General features: G+C 34.1%; 1 protein-coding gene and 1 non-coding gene across 2 annotated transcripts in view; both read right to left on the reverse strand.

Moving 5' to 3' along the window:
• LOC146402748 (uncharacterized) overlaps positions 1-25,475 on the reverse strand; it is a 432,710-nt gene that overhangs the window by 60,549 nt on the left and 346,686 nt on the right. The window lies entirely within an intron of this gene.
• Positions 23,131-23,237, reverse strand: LOC146402749 (U6 spliceosomal RNA). The gene has a single exon (XR_014808773.1). It is a non-coding gene; the product is annotated as a U6 spliceosomal RNA (small nuclear RNA).

Genomic DNA, 25,475 nt, shown 5'->3' on the forward strand with positions numbered 1-25,475 from the left:
TAAATGAATATAAAGGAAAAAATGAATTATATATTAATACAATGTATGGGATTCATAAAATTCCATGAGTGGGAATGGTTCTTAGCAGCAATCAAGCACAGAAGCCAACATGCCAAATCATTTTCTGCAGTGACGGATGCTCTCAAACACCTGGCTAATGATGTTCAAACCGATTACTATGTGTATTTGATACTACATAACTTTTCACTAACAACCTTTGGCATAAAACAGGCAATATATTTACAGACAGGGCATTCTCTAATGGTAATTCAATAATAACGACAGTTTAACTCATTTCTCCATTTTTTCAGATGTATCTATGACTATGTATTACTTACAGAGAAACTTCTCTAACAAAAATTAGTCCCTAATAGTTTCTCAGATGCAAAAAGATATTTGCTGTATTTTCAGTTTATAGTCTTAGGTTTCAAACATCTGGAGGAGCTCTTGTTATCACTGGTTTGGAGACCATTTCATTCAGAGCTGATGTCCTCAGGATGAGATCAAAGTCATTTGTAGATGTCTCATTCTTATAGCCAGAATAGTGTTCCTATGATTAAGAGCCCTTTTTCCAAAGATCAAATCCTTCACCTAATGCTGCAGTTTCTACACATCAGTCCCTGACCTTCCCATCACACCTACAGTGGTGAGATTCTATTATGCATCTTTAGAGGCTCTGAGAATAAATTACTTAGTGAGTCTTTTCTCTTTTTTGACATTGTTCTAAGAAGAGCATATATTCTCTAGAAGCTCATTATTAGGATTTCATTCTCCTGCCCCATAAATATAACCTATTGGTCATCAACCTGAGTCTTAACAAATGCATGATAATTTAGCAGCAGCAATACACATTTTTAATAAGTTCGCATCATTGTCTAACCCCAGGGAAAAGAAATTTGGTAGGCTGTCAAGATCCAGTTAGTATAGTTGGTCCTCAAATCCCAGAACAAGGATGAGGACTCAAAAGAGAAATAAAGAATAAACTATGAATCAGGTTGGACCCTAGTTAGATTGATGTGGAACAAACACCCTGGGTAAGATTACAGTTTTGTGATTTCATTACCAAAAACCTTGGGAACTAACTGAGAGTAGGCCAAGAGCCAAGCTAAGGATAACAGAGTATCATCCCTCATTCACCAAAAAGTTGTGATGGGTGTCCTAATAAACCATCAAATTTTTTTCTTATCATACCAGGCCTTAAAGAGTCAGAATTCAAATCTATTCAAACCCATTCTCTTGATCCATAAAGTATTTGTTGGATCAGCAGGTGCAAGAAAAGAAGCTAGCATATCTATTGCACACATGTGTTAAAGATACAGGTCTATGGTAAGCCCTCTGTTGAGTACCAAGGACACGAAGGCAAGAAAACCAGTTTCTTCACTAAATTTCACAGGCTTTTAAAAAAGATGGAAAAGCAAACAATTACTTGTTTACAATATGATAATATATGTAAAGGCTACATGTGAACCTGGAGGACAAAAATATTTACATAAAAGTTTGAAAAAAGGAGGTGACACAAGGTGATGTTTGAATATTGGAATTCAATGTAGTCTTTCATTATTTTAAAATTTATAGTAAACTCATACAAGAAAACTTTCTTGTTTTGATACAAAAAAAAATATTCAAAACCTACAAGTAAGTATCATCCTTTAGAGAAATCCAAGGGCCTATGAAGAGCAGTATTACAACATGATATAACATTTTTCTAGAGAACATGACAAAATAAACCCAAAAAACTTATAGACTTTAAAAGGAAGTACATAATTCTCATAATTAGATTATGTAAATTTCATATTAGAAAACTATTAGGACAAATAAATCAGTAATACAGCCCAAAACATATGGATAAGTGTTAAATACAAGAATTTGGGCAAAGATGGATTTAGGAGTCAGCAAAAAGGAAAGAATTTAGAAAGATGCTCTGCCTTCTATCTTAGAAATTGTGTCAACCTATAAAAAGGTCCTTTATCTATAAACTGGATCAAGGACACATTTGGGGTAATGGCAAGGTAGAGGTGAACAAGAATGAGTCTTATTTTGAACACAAGGTGTTCAAGATGACTATGGCATCCAAGTGGAGACCTCCTGTATGTACTAATGGGGATAGAATAGACTATGCTGCAATGGTAACTAACTCCAAAATCTTGGTGGCTTGTACCAAATAAGATTTATTTCTCACTCTCACAAAATCTAGTGCAAGTTGGAAAGGTGGAGTCTTCTCTCATCTTGCAGCTATGGTATCTGGGGAGCAGGGAAACAGGAATGACTTTCATCCACAATCCACTGGTCAAAACTCTGTCATATTGCCCAATTTAACTGTAAGACAGGTTAGAAAATGTAGTCTTTCCCACATTCCTATATGGAGTAACAGTACCATAAACACAGAACACCCGCTCTTCCAAATGAAGAGTGTCAGAAATATGAGTGTGAGCTTAGGGATGAAATTTTCATTATAATTATTTGCTGGGTACTTAATGAAGTTCTAAATTAGAACTCCAATTTCTCCAGGTGGAAAGCAAGTATAGTAATATCTACATTTTCTATTTTAGAAGATGTTCTAATAAAATTAAATGATTATGTGGAGAAACTAGCCTATAAAACAGAATATAAAGCAAAAAACATATATTTATACTGTATTTATTCTAGAAACATCAGTATATACAGAGGAATTGCAATTACTCTTTTTGTTTGATACTTGCCTCCTATGTGTAAAATAAAAGTGTTTATGTGTTTGTATGTGTGTGTGTGTGTGGTAGGTAGCTGGTCATCTTTTCAGAACTGAAAACAGCAAAGGGTACCAGACAATTTCATCTTCCACTTCATATGGCTGGAGGTAAGCAAACTTCTTCTGTAAAAGATGAGGTAGCATTTTAGGCTTTGTGGACTATAAAGTCACTACAGATCACTGCCCACAACTGCAAAATTCTGCTATTGTAGCAAGAAAGCAGCCACTAACAGTATGGATGGACCTGGCTGTGTTCCAAAAAAAACACAAAATATTTATAAAATATAAGTGTATGCTGAAGACCGCTGATTTATCCAAAAGTGTCTTCTTTGCATCTACAACAAAGGACTTTGGTATGAGAATTTGGTAGTTTGTATGTGGTGCTCAAGGCATTTTCTTAACTCCTCAACACCCTTTTAGCCCCTAGAACAATCGATAATTGTCAGCAGGCCTGGATGAGCAAAAAAGCTTTCTCCTGCCCAGGATAGGCATTGGGATAAATGAATAAACTTTTATAGAGATTAATGAGCTATTCTTAATAGGAAAAGGTGAACAGATTTTATTAAACAGTAAAGACAAAGTAGAAAACAGATTAAGTATTCCGGAAACTTAAACAATGGCGAGGAGAAACTAGAAATACCAAACCACTGAAGCTCAGGGAAATCAATCAATCATGATCAAATTATCCATTTTCTTTATTATTTTATGTATGTATGTACGTATGTATGTATTGGCCATACTCATGGCATGCAGAAGTTCCTGGGCCATGGATCAAATCCATGGCACAGCAGTGACCAGATCCACAGCAGTAACAATGCCAGACCCTTAACTTGCTGAACTCCTCTTACTGTTATTTTTAGTTGAGAAATCCTAATGTACTACTTGCCTTTCTTGACCAAAGGAACACAATAATTATAATAAGACATTAAAGCAATACAATTTGTAATTTATGATGTTTGGGAACTTATAAATAGCTGGTTGTCAATGGTCTTATCTGCAAAGGACACACATGTCAAAATATTTATTTATGAAGGGACTTTGAAACTACCATCCCATTATTAATGTTTTTCCTTCCACTTTCATGTTTTACATCATACATTTACACAATCCTCTGTTGCTTTTAGAATGCAATACTAGTTTTCAAAACAGTAAATTCTCTACCAGTTACAATATGTAAGAACATGAATCTTCATCTCGACAGAAAAGAAAAAATAATAAAGACGACTTTTTATCTTTATGACAGCTGCTAAAAGGTCTTACTCCAAAGACATTATTGGTTAGGGAAAAATTCTCTATCCTTGCAATAGTATGTGCTTGTACTTTCTAACAGATTAACACAATGGAAGTTAATTATTCTGTTGCGTCAAAGGCCATTATCAATAAAAAGACAAATTGTGATAAATGAGGAACCTCTTTTTGCCTGTCCGCCCATAGGTTGCTAGTGTCAACTTTTACACTGATTATATTAAGAAAATTATATAAGAAATGGCTTTATACCTCTTTAGCATTATCAATAATACAATTGGACCTGGGACTGAAGCTTTGTGGATATGTTCTTTTCTCACCTTTGATTATTGTTTCCTTCATGCAGCTGCTTATTGATCTTATACTCAACCCTTTGGCAATTGGAGGTCTGGAATCTCACCTGCTAATTACATGTGCTGTGGTTCTAAAACAGACCCATGCTGGTGAGGCACCTGCAAACTTTATTTAATGGGCATATTATGAATTTACTAACTCCCTTATCCCCACCTTCATTTGTAGCTTTCTTACAAAATTTAAGTAGGAAATTTCCTATAATCCAGTTTATAAAGAGAATACATTCTTAAATTTAATATAAGACTATGTTATTGTGGACTTATATTTGTAATATTTAATGTGTTATTATATATCTGTCATTTAGAGATATAAATCCAGCTCTTTCAACAGCATTTACTATTATCTCCTTTGTGGAAAGCATTGTCCTAAGAACAATGACAGATACAAAGAGATAAACTATAAGGAACTATTGTGATTAGAAAGAGTTATATAATAAATCACGGATGATAAGAACTATAACTGAGCTTTAAACAAATTTCTGAAAGTGTTGAAAAATGAATGTTAGTGAAGTAATTAAACTGTTACTGTGGAAAATAATTAAAAATCAAAACAAATATCTCTCCTAGCACATGCTGTTGCTCTGCCTGTCTTATATACTGCTATTCTCATCATTCTCCACTCACTTATTCAGATCTAAATCTGGAAGTTGCCTTTTGCATGTACAAATTCAGGACTTACAACGAGCAGACGCTGCCAGAAAACCGCTAGAACTCATCAATGAATTCAGTAAAGCTGCAGGATACAAAAATAACACACAACAATGAAAGATCAGAAAAAGAAATTAAGGAAATAATCATGCATCAAGGAGAATAAAATACCTAGGAATAAACCTACCTAAAGAGGTAAAATGTACTCTGAAAACTATAAAACACTGATGAAAGAAATCAAAGATGACACAAACAGATGAAAAGATATCCCATGCTCCTGACTGGAAGAATCGATACTGTCAAAATGACTTATACTACCCAAGGCAATCTACAGATTCAATGCAATCTCTATCAAATTACCAATTACTCACAGACTAGAACCAAAAAAATTTAAATTTGTACAGAATCACAAAAGACCCAAACAGCCAAAGCAATCTTGAGAAAAACAGAGTTGGAGGAATGAGGCTCCAAGACTTCAGACTATACTACAAAGCTTTGAAACAGTCTGGTCCTGGCACAAAAACAGAAATATAGATCAATAGAACAGGATAGAAGGCCAAGAAATAAACCCACACACTATGGTTAACTAATCTGCAACAAGGGAGGCAAGAATATACAATGGAGGAAAGATAGTCTCGTCAATTAGTGATGCTTGGAAAACTGGACAGTTACATGTAAAAAGAATGAAATTAGGACATTCTCTAACACCATGCACAAAAATAAACTCAAAATAGATTAAAGTCCTAAACGTAAAGCCAGATACTATAAAACTCCTAGAGGAAACATAGGCAGAACACTCCTTTTAAAAAAAAAAAACAAAAAAAAAACAAAAAAAAAAAAACTCCTACACTCTTCTATCCCAATAGCATGCTAGAGAATGTTTAACAATGGCTCTTTAGAAAGTCACACACACACACACACACACTTCTTATAAATCTGATTCTTATACTTAGTAGCACCTAACTACTAAGTAATAAAACAATTACAGTACTATTTTCTGCAAATTCCATATAGCCACTTGTTTTTGCCAGAATACAGTCGTCAATTTTTCTTAAACTTATATCCACATCAAATCTATGGTTGCATGTGATGAATTAATGCTGCTACAATATAAATATCAGTTGAGAATTTTATTGACATGGAGTAAGATGAAAGTGAAACAACTGAGACATATGCCAAAACTCTTTTCAAATATTGGAAGGAGAATTCCTCAATTTTTGTGCTATTTTAGTGTAAGAACTACAGATACAATATATTTTTAAGTTTAATCTCATCTATTAATATTTATCCATTGATTTATTATTTAGACACCACTATGTAGTATTTTCTCTGTACAAATAGAATAGATGTAAATAACTTGAAGAGCATATGAAGTAGAAAAATATAGTCAAATAATTAGTAAGTGATGAGTTGTATGCAGGTATTTTCTTTGTTTCCAATATATTTTATTTCATACATAGTTTATATGCTTTAATTTTTAATATTGACTCTATTTAGTGACTGGTTCTCAAAATTCCTGAAAAATTAACCATCAGTTCTTATAAGCCAGTTTAGATGGTACCAGCTCATCACTGCTGCTGTCAATGTGCAGGCTCAATACACTACATAAAATATCTCCTCAACGTTTATAGCCAAGTCCCCCACAGTTCTTATTTTTACCCCTATGCAATCTGGTGTTTTATACTAGCACTTTTTTGGTAGGACATATATGAATACACTATTTCTGCCACTAGCCTGCAAGCTTCTTGAAGACAGCTACTCTGTCTCAGGAATGTGTACGTCCTCAGAAAATAAACTAGGGGTAGGCACAATGAGGCAATCCATAAATATAGAAATACATTTTCTTTTAACAAGTCACTGTTCCACATTAACTGATCTGAATGACCGATACCAAAGTTATTAGTTGTGATTTTTGTCATTATAAAGCAGGGAAATCAAAACATCTTAAAAAAAAAAAGATCTTTTTTGGCATACATAATTGGGAAAGACATTGGATGGCTCAATTCAAAATCAAAGAAAGAGAAATAGGAAAACCATGAAGTCAGGATCAATGTTTCCAGAATTTCCTCAGTCCACCTCTGATTTCTTCTTGCCTCATTTTGTCAATATAACTTCAGTAAAAACTAATCTCTGGCATTGTACATAATAGATTTATAGATTCATTCAACTACTATTTATTGAATATTTGCTACCTGTCTGGTATTGTGCTTAGGTTATGAAGTGCATGGCAAAGAAGATAGATGTGATTCCTATTGTAATAGTTAACTCTCTAGTAATAATGAGAACAACAAATAACTGCAATACAAGGGGAAATGCTTTATGCAAGGGAAGTCTTAAGACCTCAGGAGCACAGAAGAAAAACACCAAAATTTGCCTTGGGAAGTCAGCAGAGAATTCCAAGAGAATTATTGTTCAACCTGACCTCAAAGATATGATTAAGGGTCAGCCAGGTCAAGTTTATTAAAGACTAACTTCTTCATTGATTTCAATTTTTTGTTCTTCATTCTCGAAATATATTGCCCATATTTTTAATGTTTCCTGTGATATTCTGCAAAAGAGAGCTTTAAGCTATAAATATGACCGAGCCTAAATATTTTTAGACTCGAACTGGCAGAGGTCAAAGAACTAAATTTACCATTCTTGTCTAAGAAGAGGAGGAAATTTTTCACCTATGTGCTCTGATGAGAAGATATAATAAGCTCAGTGAAAAGGTCCAAGCAAGCTCTTGATATTTCTTCTCCTCCCAAATATAAAATCTGTTTAGAAGAGATTAAGACAGTAATGATGAAACATAGATTAATTTAATAGGCTCATCCTGTAAGCTATGTTGTTGGGGGGAGCCTGGTCAGCATTAAACTTCTTTCCAAGAAATATCTTATATTTCTATTTAACAATACATTTGAAGAAAAGAACATTTCTGAGAATATTAACCTATGGGGGAAATATCTTTTATTTCCTTAGGAACCACATATATAGATTGTTTTGTCTACCAAATTAGGTAATTCCTTTATTCTCTTTTCTCAGCAGTCCCATCTTCTAGGTCAGAAGGGGGTTGAAAAATGTGAGAAAAAACAATTCTCAGAGAGAGCCTTGGAATTGAATAACCATTAGCTTATTCACCCCAGATAAGGGAAGATTACAAATTTGACAGAGTTCATTCATGACAAGAATGACAATCCCATATAGAGGATTAACTTGATATAATAGTAGTTTCATCAAACCAAGTGTTCAACATTTGCATGAGAAAGGCAAAAACCCAACTATAAAATTCAACAAACTGAGCAAAGGAGATGCCCATATTTCATACTGAAACTGTGAGAACTGGCCATATTCTCTCTTAATGACATTGGATTAACCCCAAGCGTGTCTGTTACATGATAAAGCCTGCTAAAGGTGTGATCTCATAACAGAAATTGGCTGCTATATGTCAGGTATAGTACTAGCTTAGTCATTCACATATTATGTGAGAAATATTATTACCCCCATTTTTATAAATAGAATAATAGTGATACAGAAATAACTTGCTCTGTTTCAAAGGAGAGTTAATGTCTCTGATAGAATTCAATCCTATTTCTAAATCCAAGGCTTTTCTCACTTTCACTGAAATACATGCAATAAAAAATGGAAGAGATTAATGATACATAACAATGTTTTATTTTTTATTTTTGTTTTTGTTGATTTACTTATTTGTCTTTTTGCCTTTTCTAGAGCCACTCCCACAGCATATGGAGGTTCCCAGGCTAGGGGTCGAATCGGAGCTGTAGCCGCTTTGCCAGAGCCACAGCAAAGCGGGATCTGAGCCACATCTGCAACCTATACCACAGCTCACAGCAACACCGGATCCTTAACCCAATGAGCAAGGCCAGAGATTGAACCTGCAACCTCGTGGTTCCTAGTTGGATTCGTTAACCACTGAGCCACGACGGGAACTCCCATAACAATGTTTTAAATAACAATTTTTTTTTTTTAATGAATCACCTCTTCCTAAAAGTAAAAGAATTAAGTAAAATATTTCACAGTATTTTGGCAGGTGGATAAGAACTCCTTTGCTAACACTCCTAGGAAGGGCTGAATTATATGATTTTCACCATCACATTAAATATATAAAGTTGACATAAATCACTATCTGACATATATACATACTAAAAGTTCCTATTACAGAAAATGATAATTCCTGGGTCAATTCATTTTGAATGAATTGCTCACCTCGTCACAACTTCAGTTGACCCTTAGACAACACATGGTTTAGGGGTGCCAACCCCTTACACAGAAAAATCCAGGTATAATTTTTTTGGCCATACCTGCAGCATGAGAAAGTTCCAGGGCCAGGGATTAAAACTGCACCACAGTAGCAGTCCAAGTCATGGCAGACAGAACACTGGATCCTTAACCAATTGAGCACAGCCAACTCCCTGTGTATAATTTTTGGCTCCCCTAAAACTTAACTACTGAAAGCCTGCTGTTGACCAGAAGCATTATTAATAACACAGTTGATTAACACATTTTTGCTGTATTTTAATAATCACATTACATAAAAATTAAAATAGTAACTTTTGATTCTAACTTATGGAAAAAAATTAACATAGTTCTTCCTATTCCCTGCTTTCTTTGCTTTTACTTTCCAGATTTCCATAATTTAATGTAGTATCAAAGGGCAATAATTCAAATGCTAATATTAAATCTATGGTGATATTTCATTTTACACATTCAATTTTGAAAATATTTTAATCAATTATTTTAGCTTACTGGCATCAAAATTTTTGAATTTTGGAGTTTACCATTGCAATTACTTCTCTCATCTTTGTTCAAAGTAGCACTTGATGCTTATCTCCAGCCATTTGTTCGCTAATATCACCATGCTCAAATTTAAGCTTCACTTTGTCTTTATCTCTTTGTGCTGGGATGCATATGGGGAGACATGTTGTGGCTTTGTAGGAGGCGCTGTCAATCTGTGGCCCTCGATGGTGGGGTCCTTGAATATTGTAAACTGCACTTTATTTCAAAGGGCATCTTGTGCATTCCTAGGGTTTTACTTCTTGTATGATTAACCTGTCATTCTTCTGAAAGTTTGGTGACTTGTACCTTAGAGATAGTCATTAAAGAGACTTTCAATCCTTTAAGGAAACATCACCAGGAGGTCATGTTGATGACCGACAGGCTGTTGATGACAGCCCTCCAATGGATGACCTGTTGCTTATTTGGGATGGTTGAAAGTTTCCTTTCATCACATGCTTATCAACTTCCTGTGTATAAGACAATGAACTAAGAGCATTCAACTGGTAAATTAGGCAAAGACTATCCATGGATCCTGCAATCAAGAATGTGAATTTAACGGTAAAATGAACTGCATAAAAGTTTTCTTTTAGTTACAGTTTCAGAGACCACTCCTCTGACAAAAATGTCTCACAAATGTTGTTGACTGAATTCATTCTTATATAACTCATAATTGATTATAGTGTTTGTTTTAAAATTTTCTTGTGTGGATCACATTCCTAATGGGTGATCTTTTCTCTGTGTTGGAGGTTCGCTGTGCCTCACTCAGGGCAATATTTTGGGCAGCTTTACAACAATTCTAATATAATTGTGAAAAAAATGTACTATCATAAATGATATATGAGACATAGAGCTAAAATCCCTTAGTAAGACATAGGGAGAAGGGATTCTTTCCTAGCAGAGGAAATAGAAAAGTCTTTGTGGTGGCTTAACTTAAGCTTTTAAGATTGAGTAGGTTCAGGCAAGCACAAAGAGTACTTCAGTCAAGAAACGAGAAAACACATTCAGGTCCCATAATGGGAGGAGGCATGGACAGCATGAGGAACTCATAGAGGCCCATGTGGCCAGAATGCAGACACAGAGCTTAGTCCATGACAAGGCTGAAGGGGTAGGCAGGCATCACACCATGCCTGGCCTCCTAGGATAATGAAAAATAGCCTCCATATGCCCTAAAGCCAATTGGAAGACCTTCACAGGTTTTAAGGAAGGCTTGGGATCCTAATAACATCTCTGTGTTGATAATTTCATGTAGTGTATAAATGCCTTTGCAATGTAGAAAACAGGAAAGGTTGAAAGTAGACTATTGGTACTATTGGGGAAGATTAAAACATATTAATTTAATTAAAAGCATATGCAATTTAATTATTCAAGAAGTATTTGAATGTGCACCTGGATGAGTTCTATCCTAAATGTTATCAGAGTTATAAAATTATAAAAGAAAGGATTATATATACATATTTATATACATATACTAACACATATATTTATATTTGGGTACAAATATACACAGATGCATATATACACTAATGCAAAGAAAATAACTTAAAGGGAAATTTTAAAATATTTTTAAAGAGTTAAAGTAACTATTTTAAATATTAACATCAATAATATAAATATGTTAATTTTATATTTATAAAAAGAATATGAATATTTATATCAAATGTCTATTTGTGATTTAAAAATATGAAAAATAGTATAGGTCATAAAAGCTACAGAATATAGTAAAAGGTAACATGAGAGTGTGCTGAAATCTATGATTAACTATACACTGAAGCCAACGTGTTGCATAGAGGCATATAGTTTTCTTACATGATGGCTCAGGCATTCAAGAGCAAGTCTCTCAAGTATCCTGGTCCCATGAGGCTGACCCAGAAATAGGTGTGGCATTATTTCTGCCATATTCCTTTGGTCCAATAGTCATAGAACTCACCTCCAGTTCAGAGTAGAAACAAATCCCTACCTCGCAATGGGAGGAGTAACAAAGAGTTTGTAGACAGCTCTTATCTATCTTAGGAAAATACAGATAGAGAAGGTGGAATGTAAAATCTACACAAGGTGAGGGGCAAAGAAGTTGGTTGTCCTCATGAATAATAATAAGAGTTGAGATCCACTGAGAAATTAATATGTGCCAGTCACAATAATATTTCCTTTGTAGGAATTATCCCTTTTATTCCTCACCCCCCAAAAAAAATTCCTATGAAATGGGAAATTTCATACCTACTATATTGATAAAGAATCTCAGCCTATGGAGTTTCCATTATGGCACAGCAGAAACGAATCTGACTAGGAACCATGACGTTGCGGGTTCAATCCTTGGCCTTGCTCAGTGGGTTAAGGATTTGGTGTTGCTGGGAGCTGTGGTGTAGGTTGCAGATGCTGCTCAGATCTGGCGTTGCTGTGGCTATGGCATAGACCAGAAGCTGTAGCTCTGATTGGACGCCCTAGCCTGGGAACCTCCAGATGCTCTAGGTGTGGCCTAAAAAAAAAAAAAAAAAGTGTCTCAGCCTAGAGAGAATAATGAACTTGTCCAGTGTCACAGATCTTGCTAATAGCACAGCCACTGTTTGAAGTGAACCTGATTAAGAGTTTTGCTGAGTAAGCTATTAGAACACATCACCAATTTTAAAATACAATAAAAATTTGAAATCTTTTGTGAGACAAATATTTTTATGTATCAACTCCACACTTATGTTGAAACCATTGCAGTTCTCAGCAGTCTTTTAAATACTGACTATTCTTTAAATGTGGTACTAGCCTCTGATTAAGAAACATTGATGTGAATAAACAGGTTCATCAAATTGTAAATAAACATTTATAACCAGTATTTCCATATCCATAATTCCATTAGAAATCCATAGTTTAACATTATATTTGAATCAAAACAACAAATTGATTTTTTGAAGGAAAGTTGATTTATAATGTTTCAGGTATACAGTAAAGTGATTCAATTATATATATATCTTTTTCTTTTTCAGATTCTTTTACAGTACAGGTCATTACAAGATATTGCAGTAATTCCCTGTGCTATACTTTAGGTCTCTGTTTACATATTATATATATAGTAAAGTAAATCTGGTAATCCTAAATTCCTAATTTATCCTACCCCCTCTTTCCCTAATCATAAGTTTGTTTTCTGTCTATGAGTCTATTTCTGTTTTGTAAATAAATTCACTTCTATTGTCTTTTTAGATTCCACATATATGTGATACCATATAATATTTATTATCTCCCTGTCTGACTGACTTCTGTAAATATGATCATCTTTAGGTCCATCCATGTTGCTGCAAATGGCATTATTTCATGCTTTTTTATGGCTGGGTAATATTCCATTGTGTATATATACTCACAATTTCTTTATCCATTCATCTGTCAGTAGACATTTAGGTTGCTTCCATGTCTTGGATATTGTAAATAGTACTTCTATGATTATTGGGGTGCATGTATCTTTTCAAATTAGAGTTTTTGTCTTTTCCAGATATACGCCCAGGAGTGGGATTTCTGGATTATATGGTAACTCTATTTTTAGGGGGGGTTTGGGGTTTTTTTGGTTTTGTTTTTGTTTTGTTTCTTTTTAGGGATGCACTTGCTGCATATGGAAGTTCCCAGGCTGGGGGTCGAACTGAAGCTACAGCTGCTGGCCTATACCACAGCCACAGCAACGTCAGATCCAAGCCATGTCTGCAAACTACTCCACAGCTCATGGCAACACTGGATCCTTAACCCACTGAACAAGGCCAGGGATCAAACCTGCATCCTTGTGGATACTAGTCAGATTTGTTTCTGCTGAGCCATGATGGGAACTCCCCTACTTTTAGTTTTTTAAGGTATCTCCATACCATTCTCCATATTGGCTGCACCAGTTTACATTTTCATCAACAATGTCAGAGGGTTCCTTTCACCCTCTCCAGCATTTATTATTTGTAGACTTTTTGACAATGGCCATTCTGACCGGTTTGTGATGATACCTCATTGTAGTTTTGATTTGCATTTCTCTAATAACTAGCAATATTGAGCATCTTTTCATGTGAATTTAGCCATCTATATGTCTTCTTTGGAGACATGTCTACTTGGGTCTTCTGCCCATTTTTAAATTTTTTTTTATATTGAGCTATATAAGCTAAAACAATTAATTGTTAAATTTAACTAGAGTTAGATTTAAAGTTTGTATTTAACTCTGAATACAAATTGCACATGACAGAAAAAAATTACTTTTTAACTCTTTCTCATTTATTATTTGAACAACAAATCTGGTAACTTCCTTAGAAATAGTACATTTTGGAGTTTTTTAATTTAATTATCAGTAACTATAAAATGAAAATAAAAAGGGGAATAATATAATAGTATTAAAATACATTATATGGTATTTGAAATGTATATTCTTAACATAATGAGCATTATTTAATTGGTGGCCAAAAGTGAGCTGGAAGCTAAAAATATTTCTAATGATGATCACAACTCACTTTTTGTGGCCTTCACCATTCTAATTTATCTGAGGAACTTTTAAGCAGCTTAATCCACAATAAATTATATAATTTTAGACTGAGATTTGTATTCAATTAAATTTCTTAATACTAAAGCACCTTCTGATTCAGTTCAGAGGGTGATAATATTTTTATGGGAAATTCATACAGCATGGTTCTTAGCCTCACTATGTACTTGATCTGCCTGGTGATATTAACATTTTGTAATAAAGTGACATTTCTAACACAGAGATAAATCATATTATCTAGCTAATCCTCAAAACATTCATCAGAGCCAGCTTGCTGAGAAATATGAGCTTCAATTTCTAAAAGGAACGAACAGAGAAGTTAAACTATTTATTAGAGATAGTGACTAATACCTATTCTGTTCTCAAGGCATCAAATAAACTATTCAAGGGTTAGGAAAAGGAGCCTTTAGGACGGTATAGGACCAAGCTTTTAAGGCAAACTTGAGGGTCTATTTAGAGCCTCCTTTAGGCTCCTGAAGTTGACACACTCATACAAACTCCAATTTGAGAAGGATTCAGTGTGAAGGGAGAAACTGGAAGCTTCTAGAGATAAGGGAAGTATATTAGTAACTATCGTTCAACTCATGAATATGCTTTTCATTGATAGTTCTTGGCCAAAATGAACCCCTTTCCATGTATCCACTTCCTCTTTTTTGAAGACCCAACATTCAAACTCAAAGAAAAATAACAAAATAAACTCCCCAGGTGACAACTCTAGGCTCTAACACTATTGAGTCCCTGATGTGCAACACAACTGAGTCTCTGAAGTGCAGCCATCACTGCAGAGGCTCTGCTGAGACTGAAAGACAGATCACAACACAAAGTGCTCACTCAAGTGAGAGTAGGGACATAGCCTTGCACCAAACTATAAAGTCTTTAGGAGAATTAGCCATAAAAACATCTGCAAAAATATGAACACAGACATAGCACGGTTGCAGCCTTAACACATCCTTGGCTATAATGAATTCTTTGGCACTTGTCACGTGCTTTAGCTGCATATGAGAGGAAAGTGACATAGACAGCTGTAGAAACTTCCATACTGTCATTTGGGATTCCCCCCCATTTTCCCAAATTACAAAAGATAAAGAGTCATCATAGACTACCTAGATTCTGCAAATTCAGCTATATCCCACTTACCCATGGAGGGAGCTAATCTAACTGCAACTCAGATGACTTGGGGGGGGTGGGGGGGACAAGAGCCAAGCTACAGCCAGAGCTGCTGAAGAAGACTGCAAGAGAGAAACCAAGAGATAAGTGAATACATAGATGTTTGTGCAAGGCAGTGCATAAAAGTTACAAATCGGTCAGCCTTTTGTGGTGTACTCGAATGTACACAGGATTTGGACCTAAATTTTATTTATTTATTATTTTTTAAATGCAGAAACTACAAGATGTCCTGGGTTATACATGCATGACATTTAGCTTCAGTGAGACAAAAAACAATAAGGGCACCCTTTCTCAGGAGATGCTTGTGTTGCTATCTGCTTATATTTATGTTTATTTCAGAGGCTCCAGGGGGAGAGAGCAGAGCAAAGAAAGAAGAAAGGACGAACAGCATGTGATGAAATCTCTGCACTTGGGGAAGATATGAAATTTAAAAAGCCTAAGCAAAGAGGAGTGACCTTGAATAAAAAAGTCCACCCTTAGAAACAACAAAACATCAAGAAGTGGCCTTTCCTGTTTTTTTCTTTCTCCTTTTTTTCCTCCTGTGGTAGACTTAAGTTTCCATCTCTCTTACTGTTTTACCCTTATTGGTCCCCTCAGAGCTTTACACGATGCCACAGCCACAAGGGTGGAGGATCTCACCATACACTGAAACATGAATAGGGTGTTCAGTTTCAAAAGAAGTCATCATTTTATAGGTTTCAACTTAAAGAAAAAAATAACAACCCAATGTCTACTATGTCATCATCATCCAATTATATCTTTTTTTCCTTTTATAGAGAGAAGTTCTCTTCCCTAACGCTTCCTGGTTTTATGCCTTCAGGCAGGCAACCCATTCCATTTGCTAAATTTAGCTGCTTCCTTTCAAGTTGAAACACATCTCCAATGGCCTAGACGTATCATCCCAAATAAAAGAAAGAGGAAGAAAAAGGAGGAAAAAGAAATAGTCCCTCTGCCATACTGATGAAACTAGATTTTTGTGTGTGTGTCTAGAGGAAAATACAACATTTATATGCTGGCCTTTGGAAAGCCTCCATTAGCTGCTCTATTTTAAGATGGAAAGAGCACAGCAGTAGCTTAACCTGAAGCTCTGTTGTGACTAGAAGCACTGTTTCTCCTGACTCAGTGTCTCCATTGATCAAATTAGGACAGACTGAGAGTTGATTACAAATAATGTGTATGAAAGATGGAGGACAATGTAACATAGTGAGCATTCGTGATACATGGCAAGATAAAGTAGCTCTCTTGCTTCCTCTTGTTTCATTTAACCACCATCTTATCAGGGAAATGGAAGAGAGATGTCTTTTTAACTGAAGCTCTACTCTGTGTTGCTTCAACTCAGTGATTTTGTATGTGTATGTCTGTGTGTGGGTGACAAGTCCCTCCAGCCTGGTGTACCACCCACCTACTCCACACGCACAGCTCTTTTCAAAAATAAGTATCCAGAAAGTGGACAGACTCCTTTAGCAAGAACAAGATTTCGTTCTCCATGTAAATAGAAGAGTAAAGACCATAAGGAGGAAAGAGAGGGGATTGCAATCTACTTACAACAATTTTTTTTAAAAAAATGCAACTTCCGCTACAACATGCTGTCAAAAAATATCTAGCTATGTTATTTTTCCAAACAGATGTGTCTTCTCTTTGTGGAGTAAGTACCTATTTTTTATATAAAATTACATATCAGTAAAGCACATTAAATATATTGCTATTGGTATTAGCCAATACTGTTGGCCCATTTTCCAGCTACTGAAAACTTTTTTCAAGTAATATTTAACTACTTTCCCAGATGTTTGCCAAAATGTGTTGTTTCAAATTCCAATTGAGTAAATAGAGAAACTTAACTTTGCTGCTTTTTTATAATTGCATAGACTATAAATCTAACCAAATTTATAGTATCAAACAGTTGATTATTTCATTTTGAGAAAAACAAGTGTAAACTCCACATGACTATTTTTCTAATGCATCCATGTATTGATTTACTATATATTTGCATTCTGTGTGTTTGTACAAAATATTTTTCATTGTAAACTCAGTGCTCTTACAAAGTCCGTTGTCATTTTTCTTTCTATTTGGATGGGCTGTATGATGCTTATTCTTCCATGAAGTGGACTGGAGTCCTCGTGCTCAGATATCTATGATTTATTACTGAAGGAGTGGCTTACTTACAGTAAGTTCGCAAGATGGTTCTCTTTAGTACCCTATTGTGTGTACCATCTGGGCTTGCTGTTTTCAGTGCACTCCAGTTTCTCAAATATTCCCTTACCTGTTTTTTTTTCTTTTTTTAAAGATATGCTACTATTTTGGTAAGCAGTATATTAACCTTTGTTCATTATTTTTCTATTTTCCTTTTTATAAGGTATAGTATATAAAATATCAAATGAATTTAAATCAACATCCTGACATGTTCAGGAGTTATTAATTTCATTGATTCATGTTTAGAAGACTAGTTTATTCCCTGCCATGGAACTACATCTTGACAAACACTGTTCTAGACAGCAAGGAAGTTACCTTTATATCTTCTTGCCCTAATACAATTAGGAATAAATAACAAATACATGGTCATTTCTATTTTCTGAACAAAGTATTCAGTTCTCATTGAGTCAAAAGATAATACAGTGACCCTCCATATCCAGAGTTCCACATCCGTGGATACAATCAACCTCAGATCGAAAATAATACATTTTTTTTTAATTTCCAGAAAGTTTCAAAATGCAAAACTTGAATTTTCCACACACTGGCAACTATTTACATAATATTTACATTGTATTAGGTGTTATAAGTAATCTAGAGATGGAGTGCCTGGTGTGGCTCAGCTGAACCAAATCTGACTAGTATCCATGAGAACACAGGTTCTATCCCTGGCCTTGCTTAGTGGGTTAAGGAGCCGGCATTATCCGTAAACTGTGGTATAGGTCACAGATGTGGCTCAGATCCTGCCTTGCTGTGGCTGTCATGTAGGCTGGAAGCTACAGCTCTGATTTGACCCCTAGCCTGGGAACCTCCATATACCACAGGTGCAGCCCTAAAAATACAAAAAAAAAGTAATCTAGAGATGATTTAAAGTATATGGGAAAATGTAAGATTTGATATATGCAATACTATACCAATTATTTAAGGGACTTGAGCATCCGTGGATTTTGTCATCTGTCAGGGGTCCTGGAGCCAACCTCCCACAACACAGAGGGATGGCTGTACTCCATTTTTCACCCTTTCTTCATTTTTCATAATATCTAATGATATATTTTGCTTATATAATCTGCAAGCAGATTCATATAGCAATAAATAAAATGTATCAATCTATATTATTGTATATTATAGGTTGTAAATATGATGAAAAATATGGAGGAAAGAGAGGGAGGAAGTACCAGAGGTGAGAATGGTTTGGAAGACCACACTGAGGTGACACTTGATCAAAACACTGATGTAGCTGAAGAAGAAGGGAAGATGGCTTCCTGGGAGAAGCATTTCTAGGTTGCTTTAGCCCATGCAAAGCCACTGCTGAAGGAATGTGTCTGACATATGCACAGAAAACAAGAAGGCAGTGTGGCTGGGGCAGAGTGAAAAAAGAAGGAGGGAGCCATCTGTTCCTCATGCCGCTGTGGCTGAAGGACAAAGACCAGGCTGTGGCTTAGGTATCAGGGCAGAGTAAGCATAATCAGGAAGGATGCTTCAAGGGAGAGGCTATTGGAAGACAGAAACATTCTCTGCTAATGAATTGAATGAAGTGAGAGATATAATGTAATATAATATAATACATAAATTTGTTGAGTTTACATTTAAACTTTATTTTCAAAATTAGTAATAAAAAAAATGAAAAGAATACAAACCAAAAAAAAAAAAATGTCAGAGGTTTTAGTCTTTTTTTGTACCACCTAACCTCATATCCATTGTGTACAAGAAAATGTTATTGTTAGCTTTTTAAGTAGCCAAGAAAGTTTAAATTACTTAAGACCTTTAAACTACACTACTTCAGAGTTCTACAAGATGGACCAATGTTCTCTACTTCTAAAGTTGAATAATGACAATCATTTGAATTTTCTTGAAAAAAAGAAATTTAAGGAATATAAATCTTTCAATTAATCCCATCAATCATTTATCCCCTAAATCTTATTTAAAAACTTTCCTATCAATCAATGAATATCTGCTTCCAAGATCTAGCAGAGAAAAAATACAAATTAATAAGTAGCATATTTCTATAAGAATTAGAAATATTTTAGGTTCCACATATAAATGATATCATATGGTATTTATCTTTCTCTTTCTGACCTATATATAGCACAGGGAATATACCCAGCAAATACAAATTAGTAAGTAGCAAATTAATAAATAATCCTAAAGAAGTGCATAATATTTATATTAATGTAATATAAATCCAGAAATAGTTTATCATACTAATATGCTCAACTTTTTCTGGACATAAACTCTTAAGAATATGATTTAATGTAATATATATATAAAATAAACATAGTTTTTCCATCAAATTTGCTCTGGTTCATTTGCCAAAATTAAATATATCAATAATGAAAATGAACTTGCAGAAACTCTAGTTCCACAGTTATCCTTGAGTTTCATCTCTTAGATAGGATTCAATTTCCACAGGATTAACTTAATCACAAATACCAAAGACAAAAGTAACCCTTAGGATACATGGGAAGAAGCCATCAAAATTCAGAGACAAGACTGCAGACTGGACTCGAGTTCCCATGGCTGTGTGGAGATGCTACAGATGGCTGCGGGAACCTCTTCCAATCACAGAGACAAGGATGGAACCACTCAATGTGACACACTAAGCAGGGATGACACTCAGTGAGCATTGTTTGTTGATGTCCAATAAGGCACAGAGGGGTACGAAAGATTTGGTGCTGTAGGAGATCACTTCCCTAAGAATGCAATGGATGATCCAGAAGACCGTGATGCAAAAGCCAAAGGCTAAATAATGGTCATTTGAAATTAGGCTGGATGAATTTTTTGGCTTCAGCTTACCATCAATAAGTTGGGGTAATTGTATCTTCTGTGCCAATACCAATGTGTTGTCACAAAGATGAAATAAGCCAATGAATTTGGAAATTTTAATACTCATTTTTATGAAATTAATAATACTAGTAACAATAACTATGACCACATAATGAAGAAGAATAATTAAACTAAAGACATGAGGAGGGGATTCTTTATAATACCACAACTAATTCATCATGCATTGAATATTCATATCTGTGTCCTTACCTTTAAGGTTATTCTAGCAGTAACTGTTTCTGGCTCCCTGGGTGAAGGCCAATGAGGAAGAGTACATATAAGTAGGAGTATGATGCATTAGCTTCACACATAACCCATAGTACTTCAAAGAAATATGTTAAATAATTTTCTTTTCCTCTAATAAAAAGTAGAAGACATTTGACTTTTAATAAGTCTGTAGGAGGATAAAAGGAAAAATAAAATTATTTAAGATGAGCATTATTTAAAAAAAGAAAGCAATACTTAGAACTGTATTATAGAGATAAGATAAAGATATAATAATTTAGTTAATTATGTTTTGCTAAATAACAAAAACATCAACATATCACATCAAAGTAATATTTTTAAGACCCAACTTCACCTTATACACTGAAAATAATTAATAGGCCAAAGGAGGGACATTTATAAATTGTGTGTATTATTAAAAAGGCAGAATATTTCCTGTAGCTCTCCTATACAAAAATAAAGGCATTTTTTATCTTGTCAAGAGGAAAGGGAAAGAGTAGTAGGTAATATTATAAAGGAACAAATTACAAAATGAAAATAAAATAGATTAAACTCAGATATTAAATGAAATTCATGCTAATAAAAACTCTTAAAGTGATCTAATTTCCCCCTTTGCCATTATAAAAAATTATATAGCCTACCTTTGTCTGACAGTCCATCAAATTAATAAAAAAGTCTTTTGCAAGCAACATTAGCTTTAGTAGAAGATATCCTAAAGAAGTGCGTAATAGTATTTCACTGAATGAATCTGATAGGATTATAGGGTCTTTACATTTTAGGAAAAGCCCTAGGTCACATGGAAGTCCATTTATTAACAGAAAAAGTAATTCCAATATATATGTATGAAATTGTCTTGCTAATCTCAGCTGCCCCTTTCTCAGTGTTCCTAAACCTAAAACATTAAAATTTGCCTTGTTTTATGATTTAAGTTTTTGCTCTGCATCTTCTGGGTCATTTACCCTCAGCCTAGCTACTTCTGTTCTCTTATCAAAGTAATACTATTTGTAGAATTTTTAAAAATAAAACAGGACCACAGTTTGTCAGTTCCAGTTGGTGATTTTCCATCTGCTAGGGAGGCTGTACATTGTATGGGACAGAGCCCAAATTAAAATAATGGTTATACTATGTATTATTCTCACAAACTTGTGAATTTTCCTAAATTCTCCGAACCTCATTTCTACATCTGTAAAGTTACTATAAGAATTAGAAATATTTTAGATTCCACATATAAGTGATATCATATGGTATTTGTCTTTCTCTTTCTGAACTATATCCAGTCCTGTGGGATGCACCATGATGGAAGCTAGTTTGAGAAGAAGAACGCCCACACACACACATATATGACTCAGTCACTATGCTGTATAGCAGAAATTGACACAACACTGTAAATCAACTATACTCTAATAAAAACTTTAAAAAAGAACATTATGCTGTTGTGATAGAATTTGTATATAATTAAATACATCCATTTTAAAAAAAAGAATTAGAAATAGTACATTCAAATCACTTTATACAATGTCTGGCACCTATTAGGTATAAAACAAACAGCACCATTATATTTAGTGCATTTCTACAATTAAGTTAAAGACTCCTAATTTGGATCTATTAGGTAAATCTGTTATGGTATCTTAAAATTTTCTAATACAACACACTAAAACTTATTCACATTTACTATCTGTTGTTCTTCACCAAAAAAAATAATAATAATAATAACACAAGGTAAACAGAATAGACGTTCTTTCACTTAAAAGGGGAGGAGAGAGGAGTTCAATGTTTGGTTCAAATCACCACTACCTAGTAGATCAAAGAGGCAAATTCATGTCTTATATCACTGAATACTCTATATCATGTTATTGGGAATAATGGACAGCTGGGGTTTTACGAGCTTCTATCTCAAAATCTTCCTATATCAGTTGATGGCAACTTTATTCTTCCAGGTACCTGAGGCCATAAATCTTGAAATCACCCTTTATTCCCCTCTATTGTCCTACCTTATCTCACCTTTACTCAATCAAGAATTTTTTTAAAGAACCCCCTAAAGTTAATTTGCAAAATATAATTTTGATATTTCTTGTTTTTATGTAACAATGTTCAATAGCTTTTTTTTCTTTTTACTTTAAAAAAAAAAATGGGAGTTCCCATCGTGGCTCAGCAGTAATGAACCCAACTAGTATCCATGAGGATTCTGGTTCAATCCCTGGCCTCACTCAGTGGGTTAAGGATCCAGCATTGCTGTGAGCTGTGGTGTTAGGTTGCATACACAGCTTGGATCCCCTGTTGCTGTGGCTGTGTTGTAGGCCAGCAGCTATAGCTCCGATTTGACCCCTAGCCTGTGAACTTCCATATGCTGCAGGTGCTTAAAAAAAAAAAAAGACAAAAAATATTGTATTGCGTTATAGTTGATTTACAGAAAAGTTAATCACAGATACACCAACATATATTTATTCTTTTTTTCCCATATAGGTTATTAGAGAACATTAAGTAGACTTCCACATAAAAATATGGAATGCTTCATGAATTTGCAAGTCATTCTTGGGCAGGGGCCATGCTCATCGTCTCTGTATCGTTCCAAATTTAGTATGTGTGCTGCTAAAGCAAGCACTGCAATAGCTCTTTCTCAAATTCTCAAAACATTCTGAAAACCAAAAAAGATTAAAGTTCATTTCCCTTTGGACTTAGGTTTTATTACAATTAATGTCCACATAGAAAATCCTCTTTGTATAAACAAGTATATTCTTTGTTCATATTTGTCTTGCAAAATTATGATAACATTCTAATATCTTTAATTCTGCTCACTCTTAACATCCATCACCACGTCGGATAACATACTTGCATTTTAACTTCTCCTCTCTGAGATTCAGCGCTAAGGAGGGAACAAGCAGAGAATTCCAATGTCTTTGGACGACCCATACTGAGCAGTGCTTTGGTATCAAGCCCAGAATCTATCACTAAAACCCTCAAATCACATCAATCCTAGAACTAGTCTTTTAAAAAGTATTTGGTAATGAGAAAATATGAGACATCCTTTTTCAAAATCAAAATTTAACTTAAGTATATAAATTCCTTATTCGATGTCTAAAGTAAGTATGAGTATTTTACTATTTCCTACTAGCATATTAGATTTTAAACTAATCTGGGATTTACATTGGAAGTGAAATATTTTCACTTCAGCAGGAATTTACATTTAAATCCCATTAGGAGCTGGGATTAACAGATACACACCACTATGTATAAAATATATAAACAATAAGGACCTACTCTGTATCACAGATAACTACTATATTACAGGTTATCTTTCAATAACCTATTATGGAAAATAATCTGAAAAACATATATGATGGAATCACTTTTCAGTACACCTGAAACTAAAACAATATTGCGATAAAAATTAAAAATACACTGTGAGATACATATATATATATGTGTGTGTGTGTGTATATATATATATATCCAGAAAAGTAATACAGCATAACATGCTTGACTGGAAGGTGAGCATTTAATATTCACAGATTATCCAGAAGCTCCAAAAGGACTATGCTTCATAAGCTTATTTTACCTGAGAGATAAATGTACCAGTATTATTTTGGTTAATATATATTCGGGCATCTGAAATTCTTCCATGTGTTTATGTAACACAATATTATCTACTAACTCTTTAAAAGTGGAAACCATAACAAAAACTGTGTATTTCTGTAAACAATTAAGCAATTATTTTGTTTTCAGTTGATGCTAAAGACTGTCAGAAAGCCAGATCCTTTGAAGTATCCCTTCTTTAGCAAGTTTAAGTTAAACATTGATTATGGATAAAGAATAGGATACTTGTCCCAATTCTTTTTGCAGAGAATTTTTAAAAAACTTTTCCTACATTTTTATTGAAGACAACAAAAAATGATAATAGTATTTAAGTTTTACAAACTATAAATTGGAGACACGTATGGATTTACTGAATTGCAGATTGTCAACATGCCATTTTCTCTTTTTGCAAAGAATTTCTTAAGTCCCCAAATCTCAAAGGAATATCATACTTTGAAGTGAAGAGTATAATACATATGAATATTGTCTTTTAGAAACACTGGGAAATCTATTATTATGCAAATTACTCAATTTTATTCAATTCCATAAAAGTTAATCTCGGTTCAGAAATATAAATTCTATGAGAAATCTGACTGACATTTAATAAAAATGCATCTTCTTTTTTATAAGAACTTATTTTAGTTGTACAGGCTTCCTATTTTGAGGAGATGGAAGAAACATGTTTTGTTTATTTAGAAATGATATAACAGTATTATGAAATTTTAATTTACCTTCATATAAAATAAGCAAAATTGTAAACTCTAAATAAGTAGACATTATTTATTTATTCCAGTACAAAAAAGTCTTCACCCAAAAATAATTATAGGAATCATTCTCTATAGCAGCATTCCTTAAGATAACTCATAATGTCAGTGTACATTTGAGTCCTTAGAAATAATTACAAATCTTGAAGCTATCAATTAAATTACATAAATTAACAATACTTCCAAGAATATTTTTAAAACTAAGTTTTACTATCTATCTACTCTGTAACCAAACTCTTAGCCAATGATTCATAGTAAGAAAAGATCATTAAAATCTACAGAATAAAACCAATAGTCCTATAATGATGTAGTTGGTGGTACTTTATACATATTGACCAATTGTAACATGTAGCATTCAGTCAATACAAGCACTGGTCATGAGGCAACTATGGTGTTGCCCCTTGTGTATGTCATTATGACAGAGGTAGAAAATAACAGAGAGCATCCTTGGGCTCTAAACGTCTCTTCTAGAAGTGACACATTTCACATACACAATTCCATAC

This window comes from Sus scrofa, chromosome 6 (genome assembly GCF_054392235.1).
Source record: "Sus scrofa isolate SSC_HxYL_T2T_F1_AM1 chromosome 6, Sscrofa_HxYL_maternal_Yorkshire_Landrace_v2.0, whole genome shotgun sequence".
NCBI classification, from domain to species: Eukaryota; Metazoa; Chordata; class Mammalia; order Artiodactyla; family Suidae; genus Sus; species Sus scrofa.